Here is a 21,436-nt window from a genome sequence, read left to right as displayed (position 1 = left end):
ATTAAAACAACTTCAGCTTCAAAGGCAAAGACTAAAGCACCTTTAAAGACAAAGAAACAAGTACAACAGCCTCATGGACAGGCCTCCATGCCTAAAAAACAGATGCTCAAAATGGCCGAAGACTTAATTACTTTGATCAGGGGTTCCCATCCCCCTCCTGATAAAAGGCCTAGGCAAGAGACAGAATATGAATCTTCAGATCAGGTTTCCATTTCTTCTGATTCCTCTTCTGATCAGGAATACTCTCTTCCTCCCTATGAGAATTCTGATGCTGAAGAATCTATCCCTTCAGCCTCTCCTCCTGAGGATTAATCTTTTGGAGAAACCTTGCATACCATGAGGGAGCATTTTCACTGGGATAGCCAAGATTTTTCAGAATCTAAGAAAAGACTCAGAGACTTCCTTTTACTACCACAACACAGGCCCCCCTAGCTATTCCACCTGTGTTAGACATTGCAGATGATGTATTTTCAGAGTCCAGCCTGACACCTGACTCCTTACCTCCAGCTCCTGTTAAGCCAGACAGGTACTACAGGGTTCCTGACTCTCATAAATTCCTTTTCAAAAACCCTGCTGCTGACCCAGAAACTCTCTCTCAGGGTCCCAAAGGGGTCAGGGCTTCCGCTGCAAAAAACCCTGCCCCCTCAGACAGGGATTCTAGGGCATTGGACAGATGGGGAAAAAGATTTACACTTCTGCTACCTTGGCTATAAGGGCCTTAAATTGTCAGTTTCATATGCTCAAATATCAGCAATATATTATGTCACGGCTTAAACAGAAAATGTTGATAAATTCTGAATGTGTGGAAAACAAAGAAATGCAGGATTTATTGCATGCAGTTGAACAAGTTGGAAAGCATACTTTGCAATGTGGTTTTGATTCTTTGGAGGCCTCCTGCAGGGCCGCTGTTACGGGTTCTATCATCAGGAGGCATGCTTGGTTAAAGGAACAAAATCTGCCTGATCATCTCAAAGCAAAATTATTAGATGCTCCATTACAGCATGATACTTTGTTTGGTGTTAAAGCAGAAGAGGTGTTAAAGAAAATGGAGGACAAAGCTAAATCTATGCAAACGGTTAAGGATTTCTTACAGGTACAGCCTCCTAGATTTAGCAGACACTGGCCTACAAAGAATTGGTCCTTTCCAATGTCAGACCGACCACAAAGGGGCAGATACAGACTCCCAAGAGGCAGATCCCAGCCGCAAGGTTTGTACAGGCCTAAACAATGGGGTGCTTCTACCTCCAAAAGTGTTGAAGACAAATCACAGCCATACAGGAAACAGTCCCAATGACTTTCCCCTGCCTGCACCAAGCACTTATCTTCTGGCAGCACCTTTCGGGAGAAAACTAGCACTTTTTCTTAAAATTGACGCATAATAACCCAGGACAAATGGGTCCTAGACATAGTGTCACAAGGCTACAAGTTTCACCTCCATACCCTACCAAGGACAAATGGTTGGCCAGGCCTGCCAAAAAATCAATGGGCAGAGGCACAAAAGCAAGTCTCATCCCTCATGGACATGAGGGCCATTCAACAAGTACCAGAGCAAGAGCAGGGACAAGGCATTTATTCAAGACTGTTCTTGGTACCAAGAAAGGACAAAACTTGGAGACCAATACTGGACCTATCTTTTCTAAACACATTTTTGGATATTCCAAAATTCAAAATGTTGACTCGACAGCAACTTCTACCCATGCTGGGCAAGAAGGCTTGGCTTGCCTCTTTAGACCTTAAAGAGGCATACCTGCATGCCCCAATCAGACAAACATGCAGAAGATACCTCAGATTCAAAGCTGGCTCAATGCACTACCAATTCTCTGCACTGCCTTTTGGCTTATCTACAGCGCCCAGGGTCTTCACAAAGTGCCTGGCACCAGTTATTGCATTCTGTAGACAAAGAGGAATACATATATATCCTTACTTGGACGACTGCCTCATTCAAGCAGAGAACAAGGACATTCTACTACAGCATTTGGCTTTGTAAAGAGATTTCTAACAGGCCTAAGGTACACAGTCAACGAAAAGAAATCAAAACTAGTACCCTCTCAAGAGATAATATTCCTGGGTGCAAGCTTAAATACAACTGCCCAGATGGCTTATCTCACGCCAGACAAACAAAGACAACTGACTACCTATTTCAACCTGTTGGCAACAAAGGCCCAGTTCTCTGCAAGAAAAATTCTGCAGGCTTTGGGCTTCATGACATCCTGCATTCTACTAATTCCATATGCGAGACTGCATATGAGGAAACTTCAATGGTACCTAAAAAGTGTTTGGACTCAACATTGCCACAGCCTGGAAACAATAATTACCCTCATTCCCTGCCTGCAACAGGACTTTCGATGGTGGGCGAAGGCTTGTCACCAGAACAAGGGACAGCCATTCACTTTACCCCCAGCCAGGCAGACATTAACAACGGATGCATCAGATTATGCCTGAGGGGCCCACATGGCAGGAAGGTGTATTCAAGGCACATGGTCCACAAACCAAATGCATCTACATATCAATCAGAAAGAGATGCTAGCTATTCAGAATGCCCTGACGGCCTTCAAGGACCTACTTCATCCGGGACAACTACTGATAAAGACAGAAAACACCACACTCATGTGGTATATAAACAAGCAGGGAGGCACTCATTCTTACCCCTTTTGCAGACTAGCCATGACTTTGTACACAGCATTGACTTACCAAGTACATCTGCAGGCACAATTCCTGCCAGGAAAGATAAATACTCTGGCAGACGAACTAAGCAGAAATCTCATGGATCCCCATGAGTGGAAATTGGATCCACAAGTCTTCAGCATGATAACAAGGAAATGGGGATGCCCAGAGATAGATCTATTTGCCTCTCCTCACAACTACCAACTAAAAAGATTCTGCACAAGGACTTATCACAGACAAGCATGGAAAGTGGATGCCCTATCTTTCAGCTGGAAAAGCTTACCAGCATATGCCTTTCCTCCACTGCCTCTCCTCCAGGTACTTCTAAAGGTCAGACAAGAGAAGCCAAAGGTGATGCTGATTGCCCCAGACTGGCCCCGCCAGTACTGGTATCCAATCCTAAGGAACTTGTCTCAATGCCCGGCTTGGACCCTGCCTCAAATGCCTCATCTGCTATCCCAGCAAAACAATCAGATCCTGCACAGCCAGCTAAAGACCTTAAATCTGGCAGCATGGCGGATAATGTAGTCATACAAAATGCGCCTCTCACTAAAGCTGTGATGGATGTCATTTTGCAGGCCAGAAGGCCTAGTACCAGAAAATCTTATGATGGAAAATGGAAGAGATTCTGTGCTTGGAACCAGGCACAAGGAATTGACACAGCTATACCAAATATTCCTCAGATTTTGCAATACTTAACTGAGATGCTGGACAAAGGCCTATCCTTTTCATCAAGTAAAGTTCATGCCTCTGCAATTTCGGCTCATTACAATACAGAGCCACCAATCTTTTCTCATCCTTTATTAAGGCAGTACCTCAGAGGAGCCAAAAACTTAAGGCCTCCAAGGAGATCACCAATACCTGCATGGGACCTCAATTATGTCTTGGAAAAATTCACCCTGCCTCCTTTTGAACAAGCCGTTACTGCTGATATAATATTTTTATCTTGGAAAACAGCCCTGCTCCTAGCAATAACCTCTGCAAGACTAGTCTCAGAGCTACAGGCACTCATGGCTGTGGAACCTTTTATCCAGACAGGGTTTCTCTGAGGACAAACCCGACATTTATGCCTAAGGTAGTGTCCAGTGTGGCTCTTAACCAAGCTATTCATCTGCCTACTTTTTATCCATACCCACAGAATAAGGGGGAGAGAATTCTGCATTCTTTGGACATACACAGACAGCTACGCTTCTACTTGAACAGAACCAAAGCTTTCAGAAAGACAGAGCAACTACTAGTGGCATATGCTGCAGGATCACAAGGAAAGACTATCTCAAAGCAGACTATTTCTAAGTGGATAGGCCACTGCATTCTTTCTGCTATTCACAACATGGCAAGCCAGTGCCTAAGGGCATCAGGCCACATTCAACCAGAGCAGCAGCCACTTCAGCAGCCTTCCTCAGGGGAGTACCAACCAAAGACATTTTAGAGGCTGCTACCTGGAGTTCAGTGCACACCTTTACAAAGCACTATCATTTACCACTCTACTCTAAATCCAGGGCAGGCTTTGCCACTGCAGTTCTGCAGGGCGTCATAGCCACTTCTAATGCTATATTAGCTCCAGCCTCCCAACCATAGCTTTGGGATTCAACCCAAGTGTAATGACTGCAACAGTGAAACACGAAGAACATAGTACAGTTGTGTACACTTACCATAAATGTAGATGTTGGAGTGTATTCACTGTTGCAGTCCAGGTTACCCACCCACCATCCCCCATATCTTTGCTGGAACTTATCTGCACTTCTCTAATCTATACAACCTGTGTGGTGCATTTGCTTGTAGATGAAGTTATAATATATTTTGGTGCATGCATGTTTTATTGGCATATTTTTTAGCCTACCCTTTTGAGGGCACCTGACATCTGGGGCAAGAAAAACTGAAGAAAATGGCGTCTGCTGCATCTTTTATAACCCTGGTGCACTGACGTCAGGGAAGAGGTGACAGCAACCGACGCCGGACCTAGACTTTGGAGTTCAGGCCGACTGAGGGTAGCCTGCCAGCAGGATATCCCAAGTGTAATGACTGCAACAGTAAATACACTCTAACATCTACATTTATGGTAAGTGTACACAACTGTACTTTTTAGGTTTGTGGATTTGAAGCAGATCTACGTTAGAACTCCAGAGGGATCTAGCAGGTGAATAGTGGGAGATTTAAACAAACATCTTTATTAAACCATCACTTACTGCATAGGCAATCATACATTTATATTACTGAAAACAAACCACACTGACACAATCCTAGTTGCAAGACTTTTACATCACAAACCATACATACACACTGCCAGTTGCAAACATTGTACATGATTTATAATTTATTCAGTTTTTCTCACTCAAACAATACATAGCTCATTTACATTCTGCCGCCTTTTAAACCTCATTTCTCCCTTATATGTATTGTTCCCACATTTCCCATTTTTTCCTGTGTAGTTTGCTCTGACCCCTTTCTAAAGATCTCCTTTACAGTTGTTTTATGTCTATTACTATATTCACTACTTCGGTTGCTCGAGTTGAGTTAGGTGCTTGGACAGGTACATGCCATATGGAGCATTGTATTTAATAAATGGCTTAATGAGTGTGGTGTACAGTGACATGATCACTTCCCTAGATTTAGTTGCCATACCCTTGCTAATAAGCTGTGCTGTAAAGAAAGACTTCCTAAAACCAGTTGACATGTAGTAGTTGAACATCAGCTTAATGTCTGCATGATCCCAGGTCCCTCACTACTAGGTCAGTTTTCAGGGGATAGTTGTTAGTTGATACATATAGGGAACATCTTGCTTGCTGAAGGATACAGTTATGCATTTTATGGTGTTTAGTTTTATTCCATGGTTTTGGCACCAGCTGCTTGTTTGCGACAGGCCTTCCTGAAGAATCTTTGTGTCTCCTGGAAGGTTTATGGTAGTACTGAGTTTGCAGTCATTATCAAATGTTGTCAGCCATAAATCCTCAATATTTACCTTAACCTCTGAAAAAATAGATGCCAGAAAGAAGTGACTCAAAGACTGAACCCCCAGGATTCTCTACTAGTGACAAGTCTCTTGGTGGAGGTAGATCCACCCACTCTGTAATTTTTTAAGTTCTATTTGTGAGCCATTTTTCTATCCAATGAGTTGCATATTAATTTGCATTTAGCTGGATGAGTTTATTAACTATTCTGGAATTGGGGATAGTACTGAATGCCTTGTTGAAGTCCAGATATGCATTGTGAACAGTTTTTTTGTCATCCATTGCTTTGGTGACCTTCTCAAATAAGTCATCCAGGTTAATTAGGCAGGATCTGGCTTTGACAAAACCAAGCTGACTGGGTTGATGTGTTGTAGTTTTCCTACGTGTTTGTTTACTAATTCCATAGTGATCCTTTCATGGCCTTACAGATGAGGATGGTTTTGCTTATAGGTCTGTAGTTGCCTGGACCGGTTGACTCCCCACATTTGTGAAGGGGGATGACTGTTACAGTCTTCCATTAATGTGGTACAAGCCCTGGTTAGAGTCTAATATTAAAAAGCCTCTTTAGGGAGTTTGACAGTTGATGCTTCAGGCTGACTATTAGGCATCCTGTTTATTTTGTCTGGCTCCATAGAAGCAGTATACTTCACCTTGGATAGTGCATTTAGGATTTGTGCCATGGAAATTTAAGTGGGGAGGTCTGGCTGCTGATAAGAGGGAGGGGAAGTCTTAGATAAATATATATGCTATTAGAGGGTTATGTCTTCAGGCTTAATGATCTCATTTATTGTTAATTTTGTGCAATTTTGAGTATTGTTTTAGAGGTTTCTGACACAGTTAAAAAAGGCTTTTGTGATTGTCTTTTGCCTGGGTGGCTATTTCTACCCAGTATTTATCTTTGTTTTCAAAGAATGGTGCTTTCCTCCTTGGCTACTGCTGTTGAAATTCTTGTAAAGACGCTTCTCCTTGTTTCTTCTTTAAAAGAACTTTTATTAAAATGTTTTAAAACAAAATAAAAGCTACAACCTAGCCATTTGAAAGTTAGCGTTGTAACACAAAAAAGAGAGATGAGCGCTTTCGGTTTATTAACCTTCTTCAGATCTGCTTAACATTTGCTGCTACTTCTATTTATATTCATGCTGCTTACTTAGAGTCATCCCCCACAACCAATGGGAGCCTCTATGCTAATTCTTGATGTACTTGTAGTCCAATCTGATGTTATAGGCAGACAGACGCCTCCAATATAGAGGCGAAATACATGAAAAATGCTATGCAGGGAGAGTGATTAGTTTTTACAAAAGGCAAATAAGAACATGACATAAAAAGGTGGAGCCTGCATCTTGAAACAGGATACAAACAAGCCATTGGAGCAAAAGAAAAAGAATAGCAAATTAGGTGAGAGAAAGGAATGAATAAACATTGGTAGATTTATTAAAATTCATTTGCATGGAAGAATGTAATTGGCTTCCAAGAAATAAGAACTAGAACATCGGATTGGACTACAAGTTCATCAAGAATTAGCATAGAGGCTCCCATTGGTTGTGGGGGATGACTCTAAGCAAGCAGCATGAATATAAATAGAAGTAGCAGCAAATGTTAAGCAGATCTGAAGAAGGTTGATAAACCGAAAGCGCTCATCTCTCTTTTTTGTGTTACAATGCTAACTTTCAAATGGCTAGGTTGTAGCTTTTATTTTGTTTTTTGTTTTAAAACATTTTAATAAAAGTTCTTTTAAAGAAGAAACAAAGAGAAGCGTCTTTACAAGAATTTCAACAGCAGTAGCCAAGGAGGAAAGCACCATTCTTTGAAAATATATTTGCAGCATTTCTTGGGTTTTCCGTAAGTGTTTACTCACTTCTCTTTCTACTACAGTATTTATCTTTGGTTGATTTAATCAGAACTTTTCTATTACCCATAGCAGGAACTTTTTTGGCATTTGCAGAATTAGATTTGTTTTCACACGCTGTGACATTTTTCATTTTATTGGAGAGCTTATTTCTATTAGGGTTCCACCATGAGGGTTTATTTTTAAACTTGGCGTTATGTTGATTTCTATGCAGTTATTTACATGTTCATAGAATTTGGTGGTGAAGGAGTCCGCATTTGTAGTGGGTTCCTCATGGTGAAAGGGAAGGTTGAATTTTGCCCGGTCATCACTCAGCATTAATAAATTTGGTTTAGCATAATCTCTGAATAGCAAATTATTGGAGGATGCTTCCTGCTTTTATTTTATGGTGAGTGACTGAATTGTGGTCTAATTTGATTAGGAAAGGTGTTCCAATTGGAGGGGAATGGAGCTGTTCCATATTGGTAAGAACGAAGTCCAATATTTTGTCGCCCCTTGTTGGGGTACGAACTAGCTGGTCAAGTGAGTTTGTATTTATGAAGTGCAGAAATCTCTAAGCATGTATGTTTGGGGATGAGTAATTTTCCCAGCTAATGGAGAGAGTAGTTGAAGTCTGTTAAGAGAATTGTATTTGGTTGAATACATAGTGCCTTCATATTAGATAGTTTGGAGTCATGGGCCAAGTGTGTCATGGGGGGGGGGGGGTTCTGTAGTTGGCTACACTGTGAAATGGGGTATTGTTAAGGGTAAGTTGGACATAGAGTTCCAGGTCATTATGCTGCTTAACAAGTCTGGAGATGTAGTTTTGTTTTGCCATTATGGAAACACTTCCTTTTTTAGTACCTTCATCTGGAGTGGTGGGTCTGAATAACTAGTAGGCATTGAAACCTTGCACTAATGGGGTGATTTCAATATTCTTGGACCAAGTCAGAGTAATCATTATATTGTAGGGTAAGGAGTGGGGTCTATATCAGATTGTCAAAACCACTAAAGGTTGAATACCTCTTCATCGACAACTATTTGTTGAACTCTGAATCCACTGAATGATCGTTTTCACAAACTGTGTCCCACAATAAGTAACCAGTGAGCCATCATCGGGAATTTGCCCTTTTCCCCACTGTATTGCGATCTTAGAGTTGGTATATTTAGTTGGGGGTGGGTGTGGGGGGCACAGCCTCCCCACAAGGGTGTATTTTACATTTTGCTGTTTTTATTGCAGTCGATAGGTTGGACAACATGTTACTTACCGTGGGAAAGATTTTCACGGTAGCGATCGTTTGATGGATTCTTCAACAAATAAGGGTTGATGAAGAGGTATTCAACCTTTTGTGGTTTTGATAATGTGATATAGACCCAAGGAGTGACTTTAGGGAGTGTAATTTTCTGCTTAGGCTGCTAACATTGAGCAGTAAATACCTTCATGTTTTCTGCATTTTATTTTGCTATGTTGGATACCTTTGTAGACAGACTGCTTAAAAAAAGACACTCTGGGGAGTGGATAACCTTTTTGCTAATATACAAAAGTCAGGGGGGTTAATAGGTGCAGGCCACCCCGGCAAAGCAGTGAGGATGGTCTTCCTTGTCCTTCCAGGCAGACATATATTGCACTGCCTTTGAATGACACCAGATGCAAAGCCAGTTGTTAAAGTCAAGTCATTGTGGCATCTTTCTAAGTGTAGGCAAAGCATGATCAAGGCTAGGTTCATAATTGCCTCTGTTGCATATTATGAGAGCTCTATCATGTCTCTCTTCATGTAGTCCAGGGAAGTGTGTCTCAAGTTTTGTTTATTCCCACATATATACTACAGCTGTGATGTATGTGTAATTGTGGTGCAGGGACTCAAGTGCATGTGTGATGTGAAGAATCCTGGCACCTAACAGGCAAATAACCCATACTCTCCCCTTACGCAGCCTGGTGAGAGGTGCATCTATGTGTCTTGCTTTGGTGTCGCCTATGAGCAAGGGGTTTAATTGGGTCAGGTTTTGCCATCTGGGCTTCTGATTTGAGTTACTTGGAGCCTTAGATGCATCTTTCATGGCAGATGCTGTTTGAGTTGAGTGATTATGAAGCTACTGAGATAAGTAGTCTAGTAGGTACCTATGAACCTATTGACTAGCCTTCTTGGTGGTAAGTGCCTTGTTAAAAAGATCTTACAATTTCTAAAGGAGCTGAGCTTATCCTTGACTAGCAGGTGCTGAATCTCATTCCAGGTTACTGTTTTGGCCAGCCCTTGGCCAAGACTAAACAGCTGTCTGTGGTAGGTTATTTGTCCGTAGGCCCAACCAGATGCCTTCCAAAGATTGGGCTAAATTGTGTCATAGATTGATCATGCCTGATTAGAAACAGTCGTCCATGTTATCAATTTTTTATCCAAAAAAAGGAAGAGAGAAGTCTCCCATGGGACTGTGACAACTCTGACACCACCAGTATTTTGGACCTCAAAGTGTGGGGTCCTTGACATCACTGGAGGAGAGATTGTATTTAAACATCAAAGAAATGATGGCTGTTACTCAAGCCTGGAAAGCTTTTAAGACTGTCTCGAAACTTGGAACACCACAGACAGTAACCTTAGTTATGTTGTATGTGAAAGCAAGGGGGATACTGCTTCTTAAAACAACAAACAGCTCTGGAAATTCTACTGTAGAGCACCAACAAATTAGTGGAAGCAGAGAGTGGGATCCTTCACCTCAGGCCTCCAAGAAAAAATCTAGTCTCAGCTTGGATTTTGAGAATGTGTTGGAAAAGTTAATATTGCTAGAAACTACAGCACCCTTAAAAATTCTGACCTGTAAAACTGTTTTTTTATTGTCGTTTCTTTAGCTGCTAGAGATTCAGAACTACAGACTCTAATGTGCAAATATCAGTATTTTATGTTTCATAAAGATTGGGAGACCCTGCATAGTAACCCCTCATTCATACCAAGGGTCATTACAGAAGAAGTCCTGATCCAAACAGTCCAACTCTCTATTTTCCTAGCCCTCAAGAAAAAGGGAAAAGAATTGTGGTCTCTCTGGATCTCCAAAGACAGTTGAGATCTTACCTGCTATAACTAAAGCCACCAAAAAATTGGATGGATTGTTTGCCTTCTTTGCAGATATTAAACAATGTCTGCCAGTAACAAAATAAACTGAATTTAAACTGATAGCACACTGTAGTAATTTCTATTACAAAACTCATGGTAGGACCGTAGAGAAGAGAGTCAAACCTCTTTGAACATGAGGCACACCAGCTGTTGCTGTTTCCTTAAACATGGTAGTGCCTAAGGCATCACAGAGTGTAGAGAAGAGAGTTAAACCCTTTTGAACATGGGGCATGCCAGCTGTCACTGCTTTCCTTAAACATGGTAGTGCCTGAGGCATCACAGAGTGTAGAGAAGAGAGTTAAACCCTTTTGAACATGGGGCATGCCAGCTGTCACTGCTTTCCTTAAACATGGTAGTGCCTGAGGCATCGTAGAGCATAGAGAAGAGAGTCAAACCCCTTTGAACATGGGACACATCAGCTGTTAGTGCTTTTCTTAAACATACAAGCCAAAAGCACTAACTACTGAAGACTGCAGTGTTAAAGCAATTGTTGAAGATTAAACACAAGCACTGCAATATCACCACAAAGAGAGAGTATAATGATTGTTCAGCAAATAAAATCAAAATAAAATCAGCACAATTTAATAAAGAACAAATAAAATCCTTCAAACAACAGGATGTAAATCCTCACAAACAAACAGGATTGAGCGCTTTTGGCTATGCCTTCATCAGATCCTGTAATATTGCAGTGCTTGTGTTTAATCTTTCCTTAAACATGGTAGTGCCTGAGGCATCATAGAGGCAGGCACTGGGTTCTCTGTCCACACCTTCTCAAAGCATTACAGGTTGGATGTGATCTGCAGGACAAAGGATAGAGATGTTCTTCGTGTTTCACTGTTGCAGTCATTACATTTGGGGGTAATCTGCTGGCAGGTTGCCCTCAGTCGGCCTGAATAACAAAGTCTTGGGTCCTGTGTCAGTTGCTGTCTCCTCTTCCATGACGTCAGGTCGTCAGGGGTATAAAACATGCAGCCGATGCCATTTTAATCAGTCTTTCTTGCTGCGTGGTGCCCAAAGCAGAAGCAGTTCGCAAGTGCCGGTCGGCCGACTCCTGAAATTCTCATTTTCGAGTTTCAGAACCGAAATCTTCAAAGTAAAGCTAAGTACCCCATTGGGGAGACTTTTTCTTGCTCCTTACCGATGTCAGTAAAAGTTAATAATTGTGTTACTTGTGGGAAGCAAATACCTCATAAGGATTTTCATTTGTACTGTATTCCTTGCCTAGGCCCTGACCACAATGTGCCTTGCTGTCGGTTTTGTGCTATATTTAACCAATGCACTATTAAGCGTCTGTATATTTTTGCTTCTAAATACTTTGGTTCAAGATTTAACTATCCTGAAATGTCATCGGTTAGCAATCCGACTACCGGAATTCACAAAAAATGCTAAGAAAAAGAGACAGACTGTCGAGGTCCAAAACCGACGACAAAGCTTCTCCTAAGCCAGTCGCCGGTTCACCGGTACTCAGTGAGGCACAGTCGCAGGCCTCTACCAAGACCCATTCGGAGTCCGGTATGCCATGAGATTCTGCAAGTATTGAACCCGCGGATGTCTCTCCCTTGGATGGGTCTGGAGCCGCTGAGCAGGCACCGGCTTCTGACGGTGTTTTCAGGCCTCAGCATTTGTATATTAAACTGACACCATCATCAAAAACAAGGCCAAAACCTACTTCTATGTCTAAAATACCGATGCATGAGCCATGTGCTTAGGCCCCTATGCCTAAAAACAAATGATCAAAAATGGCTGAGGATTTAATTACCTTGATCAGGCCCCCCCCCGCTTAGAGGCCTAGGCAAGGCACTGATTATTTGTAAATGCCACGGAGTACCAGTAAGTGCCCAAACACCTCTAAGTCCAGTAGGGTTCATCCGACCACAATAAAAAATTGTCTTGTAATGCGACCATTTCTTCTGATTCCTCTTCTGATCAGGAATTTACTATCCCACCTTATGAGGACTCTGATGCAGAGGAATCCACATCCCTTCTGCTTCTCCTCCTGAGGATTTCTCTTTTGGAGAGACTTTGCATACTTTAAGGGAACATTTTCATTGGGAGAGTCAGGACTTCTTAGAATCCAAAAAGAGGCTTAAGGATTTTCTTCTTCTTCCTCAGCATAGGCCTTTGGCTGTACCTCCTGTATTAGACATTGCTGGTGATGTTTTCTTAGAATCAAGCATGGCTCCATATTCCCTGCTTCCGGCTCCTAGTAAGCCAGACAGATATTACAGGGTTTCTGACTCCCACAAATTTCTTTTCAAAAATCCTGCTGCTGACCCTGAAACTATTTCTCAGGGTCCCAAGGGTGTTAAGGCTTCTACAGCAAAAAATCCTACCCCTTTAGATAGAGACTCCAGGGTGCTGGATAGATGGGGTAAGAAGGTTTATAAGTCTGCAACCTTGGCAATCAGGGCTTTAAACTGCCAGTTTCATATGTTTAAATATCAACAGCATGTTATGGGCTGACTGAAACAGAAAATTATGTTGATTTCTGATTGTGTGGAAAATAGAGTTACAGGATTTATTGCATTCAACAGAACAGGTTGGAAAGCATACTTTGCAGTGTGATTTTGATTCCTTGGAGGCCTCTTACAGGGCCGCCATAACTGGATCTGTGTTAAGAAGACATGCTTGGCTCAAGGAGCAAAGTCTGCCTGATCATTTTAAAGCTAAATTGTTGGATGCTCCTTTACAGCAGGACAGTCTGTTTGGTAATAAGGCAGAAGAGGTTTTAAAAAAGATGGAGGAAAAAGCAAAATCTATGCAAACTGGTAAAGATTTCCTGCAAGTACAGCCTCCCAGATGTAGAAGGCACTGGCCTTCTAAGAATTGGTCCTTTCCTGTCTCTTATAGGCCTTCTCAGTTCAAACCCAGGACAAGCAGACCTCCCAGGCTTCAGTCTCAAGGTACTCACATGCCTAAGCAACGGGGGGGAGCTCACACTTCCAAAGCTGGAAGTAGTAAGGCACCCTCCACTATGGTAAACTGTCACAATGACTTAACTTTAAACTTTCCAAGCCCTGCTCAACTGACTGTTCCTTTACGGGGAAAGATCGCCCTGCATGCAAAAAACTGGGAACTCATTACCCAAGACAGATGGGTTTTAAATATAGTCTCCCAAGGATACAGATTCCACTTCCACTCCTTACCAACCCCAAATAGTTGGCCAGACCTACCCCCAAATCAGTGGGTAGAGGCTCAAAAGCAGGTTCTCTCTCTTCTAAATATCAGGGCTATTCAACCTGTCCCAGAAGAGGAACGAGGGCAAGGTTTTTACTCAAGACTTTTCCTGGTACCCAGAAAAGACCATTCCTGGCAGACTATCCTGGACCTGTCTATCCTAAACACCTTTTTTGTAATCCCAAAATTCAAAATGCTAACTCTTCATCAGCTGCTTCCCATGCTAGGCAAAAATGCCTGGTTGGCAACACTAGATTTAAAGGAAGCCTACCTGCACATCCCAATAAGGGAATCTTGCAGAAGATACCTACGCTTCAGAGCAGGCTACATGCACTATCAGTTCTCTGCACTGCCCTTTGGCTTATCTACTGCGCCCAGGGTATTCACAAAGTGCCTAGCTCCAGTCATTGCTTTCTGCAGGCAAAGAAATATTAAAATATACCCATACCTGGACGATTGTCTAATTCAGGCAGAAAGCCAGGACATACTATTAAATCGTCTGGCATTTGTAAAGAAATTACTAACTTCTCTGGGGTACACCATAAATGAAAAGAAATCACATCTAGTACCCTGCCAACAAATTGTATTCCTGGGATCAAGCTTGAATACAACTTCCCAGATGGCCTACCTCACGCCAAAGAAACAAGTTTGACAGCCTACTTCAAACTACTGGCCACAAAGACCCAGCTATCTGCAAGGAAAATACTGCAAGCCCTGAGGTTCATGGCCTCTTGCATTCTACTAATTCCATATGCAAGACTGCATATGAGGAAACTACAGTGGTATCTAAAAAGCCTGTGGTGTCAACGTTCTCAGGACCTAGAATCGATGATTCCTATCATCCCTTGTCTAAAGACAGAGTTCCTTTGGTGGGCAGAGGCCTGCCACCACAACGAGGGACTGCCATTCACTCTATCCCCTGCCACCCAAACCCTAACAATAGATGCATTAGACTATGCATGGGGGGGGGGGCTCACTTGGCAGGGCAGTACATTCAGGGCAAATGGAATCTGAGTCAAATGCACCTGCATATCAATCAAAAAGAAATGTTAGCTGTACAGAATGCTCTGGCAGCCTTCAAGGACCACATTCTTCCAGGACAATTATTGGTAAAGACTGACAACACCACCACTATCATGTGGTACACCACCACTGTTATGTGGTACATAAGCAGGGGGGAACCCACTCATACCCTCTCTGCAGACTAGCTATGGCTCTGTGGAACACAGCTGTGAGCTGCCAAGTGCACCTACAATCTCAGTTCCTGCCAGGCAAGCTAAATACTCTGGCAGACAACCTAAGCAGAAATCGCATGGACTCACACGAGTGGAAACTGGAACCAAAGATATTCATCATTTTGAGAAACAAATGGGAGAGCCCATTGATAGACCTGTTTGCCTCCCCTCAGAACTACCAGTTAGACAAATGCTGCACAAGGACTCCCCACAGACAAGCTTGGAAAGTGGATGCCCTGTCCTTCACCTGGAAAATCCTATCAGTTTATGCCTTTCCCCCACTGCCTCTCCTCTCCAAAGTTCTACTAAATATCAAACGGGACAAACCAAGGACAATACTCATTGCACTAGACTGGCCACGCCAACACTGGTACCCCCTCTTGCACAGTGTATCACTGCTGTAACCATGGCACCTGACTCAGACCCCTGCCTTGCTGTCCCAGCAGGAGGGCCAGATTCTGCACCCCCAGCTTCAAACCCTGAACCTTGCAGCCTGGCTAATTACCTGAGCTCTGCATTACCATCCCTCAGTAAGCAAGTGATGGATGTCATTCTGGAGGCAAGGAGGCCTAGTACTAGAAAATCCTATGCTGAAAAATGGAAAAGATTCTGTTCCTGGAGCCAAACTCGGGGATGGGCACAACAGTGCCCAATTTACCGCACATTCTTCAATACTTAACTGAGATGCTTCACAAGGGCCTTTCCTTTTCTTCCATTAAAATTCATGCCTCGGCCATTTCAGCACATTATAATACAGAGCCACCCCTCTTCTCTCATCCACTGCTGAAGCAATTCCTCAGAGGGGCTAAAAACTTAAGACCATCCAGGAGAGCCCCTACTCCAGCCCCGGGACCTTAACTTTGTATTGAAAAAGCTCACTCTACCTCCCTTTAAGCCAGCTGCAAATGCAGAGTTGAGATTCCTTTCTTGGAAAACAGCCTTCCTTCTAGCTATCACTTCAGCAAGAAGGGTGTCTGAATTACAGGCCCACATGGCAGTGGAGCCTTTCATCATCTTTCATGCAAACAGGGTGTCCCTCAGGACCAATCCTTCCTTTATGCCCAAGGTGGTATCCAGTGTGGCCCTTAATCAGTCCATTCATTTGCCAATCTTCTTTTCTAATCCACAGAACAAAGGGGAACTGATACTGCACTCCTTGGACGTGCACAGACAACTTAGATTTTACTTGGACAGGACTAAGCCTCTCAGGAAATCTGAACAGCTGCTGGTTGCATTTGCTGCAGGGGTAGAGGGGAAGGTCATTTCAAAGCAAACCATTTCTAAGTGGATAAGTCATTGCATTCATTTCTGCTATAAGCACCATGGAAAACCCACCACACAGGGTATAAGACCACATTCCACCAGGGCTGAATCTACCTCTATAGCCTTTCTCAGAGGTGTCCCTACCAGGGACATCCTAGAAGCTGATACCTGGAGTTCTGTACATACCTTCACCATGCATTACCACTTGCCATTTTTTTTTCTAAATCCAGAGCTGGTTTTGCCACTGCAGTCTTGCAGGGCCTAACAGCTGGTCCTGATGCCCTCTAATTGCCTCCTCCATTCCTTAGCTTTGGGAATCTGTCCAAATGTAATGACTACAACAGTGAAACACGAAGAACATAGTACAGTTGTGTACACTTACCATAAATGTAGGTGTTAGAGTGTATTCACTGTTGCAGTTCTGGTTACCCTCCCTCCTGCCCCTTGACTGCTATTGACTATACCTCTCCTTTTGTTTTCTGTACTTAAAGCTTTCTGGTGTATTTGCTTTTTGTTGAAGGTGTAACCTTGTATATAATTGCTTCCCATTGTGGGGGCACCTGACATCTGGGGCAAGAAAAACTGATGTAATGGCGTCAACTGCATGCTTTATACCCCTGACGTCATGGAAGATGAGACCACAACTGACGCAGGGTACAAGACTTTGATAATCAGGCCGACTGAGGGCTACCTGCAAGCAGATAAGCCAAATGTAATGACTGCAATAGTGAATACACTCGAACATCTACATTTATGGTAAGTGTACACAACTGTACTTAGTGTTTCCATTGTAAGCTGGCTGATGAAATGAGCCATTCATTGGTGGATGTGCCTGATGGATACGTGAAGTTCAGGTTACAGTCTCTGATGGTAACTTTGCTATCCATTGCACATCTCACCATGCATCTGCCTCATAATTTTACAGATGCACAGCTAATGCTGCAAGCACAGGGTTAGCCCTTTTCTGCCACAGCTGGCTTTGCTGAGGATGCTAACTTGACCTTTGTCAATGCCTGTTTCAGTGGGTTGATGCTGAACTGGATGAATTGAAAAAGAGGGCAAGACAATCATGGCTATTGGTGTAAAATTCAAAACTCTTAAACACTCATTATCTACAATGCAGTAGAGCTGATATTAGCTTTATTAGCTGTGGTTTCAGCATGGCAGAGAATTAGTTAAGATTCTGAGATGGGCTACCATAGCAGCTTCAGAGTGGTTGCCACCTCAAAGTTGGTAACATCTAGCAGACCCAGAGGCACCATCACTCTGTTTTGGGGAACAGCAGTCTAATCTCTGAGGCCTTGCACAATTTCTGCATACTCTGGAAGCATTTAGGGGCCATTTGTTGCTTCACATTTCTGTGTGACTGGCCATACTGGGGAACAAGTAGTTCAGAAAAGTAATTTTCAGAGGATATGTGATTCCCTCCTATGCCACCCCCCCCCCCACACTTCCTTTGCCAGATGTACTGTCTCATCAGAAAGGTGTGGTAAGAAAATAGGTGTTAAATTGAAAAGGTCCCATTAAATTAGAAAGGATCTGTTTTTTTGCTCCAGGTTCTTTTTAGTTCCACGGAAGACCAAGGACATCTGGCCTATACATGCATGATTTGCTTAGACCTTCCCCCTCCGTAAAGAATCCTTTTGAACAGGTGTGGTGTAATTTGTCCTTTCCTCTCTGTCAGGAGGAGACTGGAGGTGCTGTTTAGATCTCCAGGACACATACATTCACATAAAAATTGCCAAGGAGCCCAGGAGGTCTCTACTCTTCTGGGTGAGAACCAGCTGTTATCAGTTTTGGATGCTTAACTTTGGGCTCATCTCAGCTCTCCCATGTTGTCCACCATTTCAGAGGTGAAGGCATTTCATACTCTACAGACATTCCACCACCGTCCACACTGACAACATGACTATAGTTTGATATATAAACCACCTGGGAAGGACTCCTTCATGTCTGTGGTTGGAGTGAACCAGGGAATGCATGGGAAGTAAGGTTTTTCTTTACCTAAAACATTGGCTTCTAGCAGTGCAAATCAGATCAGTCTAATCATTACAAGAGATTCTCTTCTCAGTCTCCTTTCATCTTTGGAAATCTCAGTGAACACTGCAAAGTTCCAGCTGAAGTCTTCTCAGATAATCATGCACAATGGGCACTGTATTCTGAAAAGCCTTTCTTCGTTTGGGCATAATCTGTGTTTTGCAAACTGTAGTAAACTGATCCACTCAGTCCTCTGTTCTCACTGCCTCAAAGCCTTGGGACTAGCAACTATTTATATTGTTTTAACTGTCGTGGTTAGAAAATCATTCCACCTTGTACTATTTATCCTTCATGGCTTATCCTCAAGGTCCAAAGAAGTTATCATCCACCAGCATTTAATGTAATGCACCCTTCGGCATGTACCTCACCACACACCTAAACCAACTTGAGAGACTTCAACATTTTCTCATCAAAACGATTTCAGGTCTCAGTACCCTTAGCTACTCTAATAGATTAAAAGCTATGTTGCTGTGCTCAGTATCATATAGATTTCTGAGGACTGATCTTTGCTTAGCTTTTTTTTGCTTTGAATGACCTTGCACTCTTTGAACCCCTTTACCTAAATAAAACAACGGGTAAAGAAAAGAAGCTGTTCTAGAGACCTAAACCTATGCTATCACATCAACAAGACCAGATTACAAAACAGATACTACTCCAGTGTATACCTAGTTTCTGGAATAGGCTGCCCTTCTGTATCAAACAGAATACTTCTCTAGCAACATTTAAAATCAGTCTGTATGACATGATGGGTGATATAAAGTTTTCAGGAATTTTTGGAGACAGTCTTCTTATGGGGACACTGCTGATCCCCCCCCCCCCAGTCGTCTGTGATGTGGCTGAGCTTCTTGGTCTCTTTTGGTCATAAGCTTAGAAGGAATCTGTGAACCAGGTATTACAAGAGAGTATTGTAGAGGGCACATAGAGTTTAATAATTTCTTCTGTCTCACAGCTGGCATAAATCTCCAAGACTTGCAGCTGTCACTTGAGATGATGGAAGCACATGCTAAATCTAACTCTGCAATACTATTTCTGTCCCAAAAGTGTAGTGGCTGTCACTGTGAATGCGTCTGACCTTTGTTGGTGGACATTGTCAAGATGAGGTAGTCCAGAGAGTATGGTCACAATCAGAGGCCAGTATGCATAGCACCATTTTAGAGGTGAAGGGAGTTCTTACTCTACAGACCGTATACCACCATCCACATTGACAACACTACTATAGTTTGATATATAAACCATGAGTAAAGGACTCAGTAACCCCCCCCCCTTGAAAAAGCAGTGAGGGTATGGAAATGGGCTTTGTTCAAGCATCATTTTCTGATAGTCAGCCGTATTCCGGGGGGGGGGGGGGGACATTTCTTTAGCAGACAGCCAGGCTGTGGTGCCTTCTTTGCACATCCCGTATGTGTTCATGTGGGCTTTCTGCATGTGCTCTGGTTCCCCCACATTCCAAAGACATGCAGCTTGGTGAATTTCGAACTCTAAATTATCCTTATATGTGAATATGTTCATGTGTGAGAGGGAAGAAGAACCTGGCAACCCACTTCTTTTTCTCAGTGTGCCTTGTAAACTCTACAGTTAGTGGTGGTTGTCCAAGGGGTCACTCTGGAAGTTGGCTGCAACTCAGAGAGAGAGAGAGAGAGAATGTAGGGCGGAAGCTGTTGCACTGCTAGGGCAGGAGGGCTTGCTATGAATTGTTTGCATCCCAGGCCAATGCAGCAACTTCTCCTTCCTCATTCCTTTCTCCTCCTCCAGGGCCGTGTCCTAGGATCCACTTATCCAGAAATGACCTTCTGGATTCTTGTATGCTTACCACCCATTTCCCTGATACAGACATTCATTTAGAAAGCTAAGGTAAACAAGTCTGGGGTCATTCTCTTAGCTTTGTTTGAACCTCAACAAGTTTGTACCACTGCTGTGGCTTCATTTTCTTGAGAAGCCTATACATTTGAAACCTTTTGTAATCCTTCTGACTTAGATGTTCACTCACTTTATTTAACTGCATGGTTACTACTGCTCAAGAGAGTGTTCTTAACCTGATGCTGTGATCCAGATCCTTTCTTCTGTGCAGAAACTGAGCATTAAGCCAAAAAAGTAAAAAGGTACAAAGATGAATGTGCATTTGGCTTGGATTCTTGCACTGCTATAATACAAGCTGTATGTTATGGCTCATCACAGGTTTTCTGCATTGGGTTAAGTTACTTCTCTATTGAAATGCTTTGGCAGTGATTTCTAATTTTCATCAAGGAGCAGACTTCTCGCTCCGCGGTTGCACTGCAGTGGGGTGGGGGCTGTGTTTCGTTTTTGACCGGGTGAACTTCGACCGGGTGGGCTTTCGGTCGAGTGAGCTTTCGGTGAGGTGCAGTGCCTGGTATAGTTTTTGACTGGGTGTGGTTCGGCCAGGTGTATGGGGTCCATGTATGTATATGTGTGTGTGTGTGTGTATATATATATATATATATATATATATATATATATATGTGTGTGTGTGTGTATATATATATATATATATATATATATATATATATATATATGTGTGTGTATATATATATATATATATATATATATATATATATGTATATATATATATATATATATATATGTGTGTGTGTGTGTGTGTGTGTGTGTATATATATATATATATATATATATATGTGTGTGTGTATATATATATATATATATATATATATATATATATGTGTGTGTGTGTATATATATATATATATATATATATATATATATATATATATATATATATGTGTGTGTGTGTGTGTGTATATATATATATATATATATATATATATATATATATATATGTGTGTGTGTGTATATATATATATATATATATATATATGTGTGTGTGTGTGTGTGTGTGTGTATATATATATATATATGTGTGTGTGTGTGTGTGTATATATATATATATATATATATATATATATATATATATATGTGTGTGTGTGTGTGTGTGTGTATATATATATATATATATATATATATATATATGTGTGTGTGTATATATATATATATATATATATATATATATATATATATGTGTGTGTGTGTATATATATATATATGTATATATATATGTGTGTGTGTGTGTGTGTGTATATATATATATATATATATATATATATATGTGTGTGTGTGTGTATATATATATATATATATATATATATATAT

General features: G+C 42.0%; 1 protein-coding gene across 2 annotated transcripts in view; it reads left to right on the top strand.

Moving 5' to 3' along the window:
• The window catches only part of FKTN (fukutin), a 553,910-nt gene that overhangs the window by 181,685 nt on the left and 350,789 nt on the right, over positions 1-21,436 (top strand). The window lies entirely within an intron of this gene.

The sequence above is a fragment of the Protopterus annectens genome, chromosome 2.part0 (genome assembly GCF_019279795.1).
Source record: "Protopterus annectens isolate FY-2018-M chromosome 2.part0, PAN1.0, whole genome shotgun sequence".
Classification (NCBI taxonomy): domain Eukaryota; kingdom Metazoa; phylum Chordata; order Ceratodontiformes; family Protopteridae; genus Protopterus; species Protopterus annectens.
Note: the sequence above shows the minus strand (reverse complement) of the source record. Positions and strands in the feature narration are given on the sequence as shown.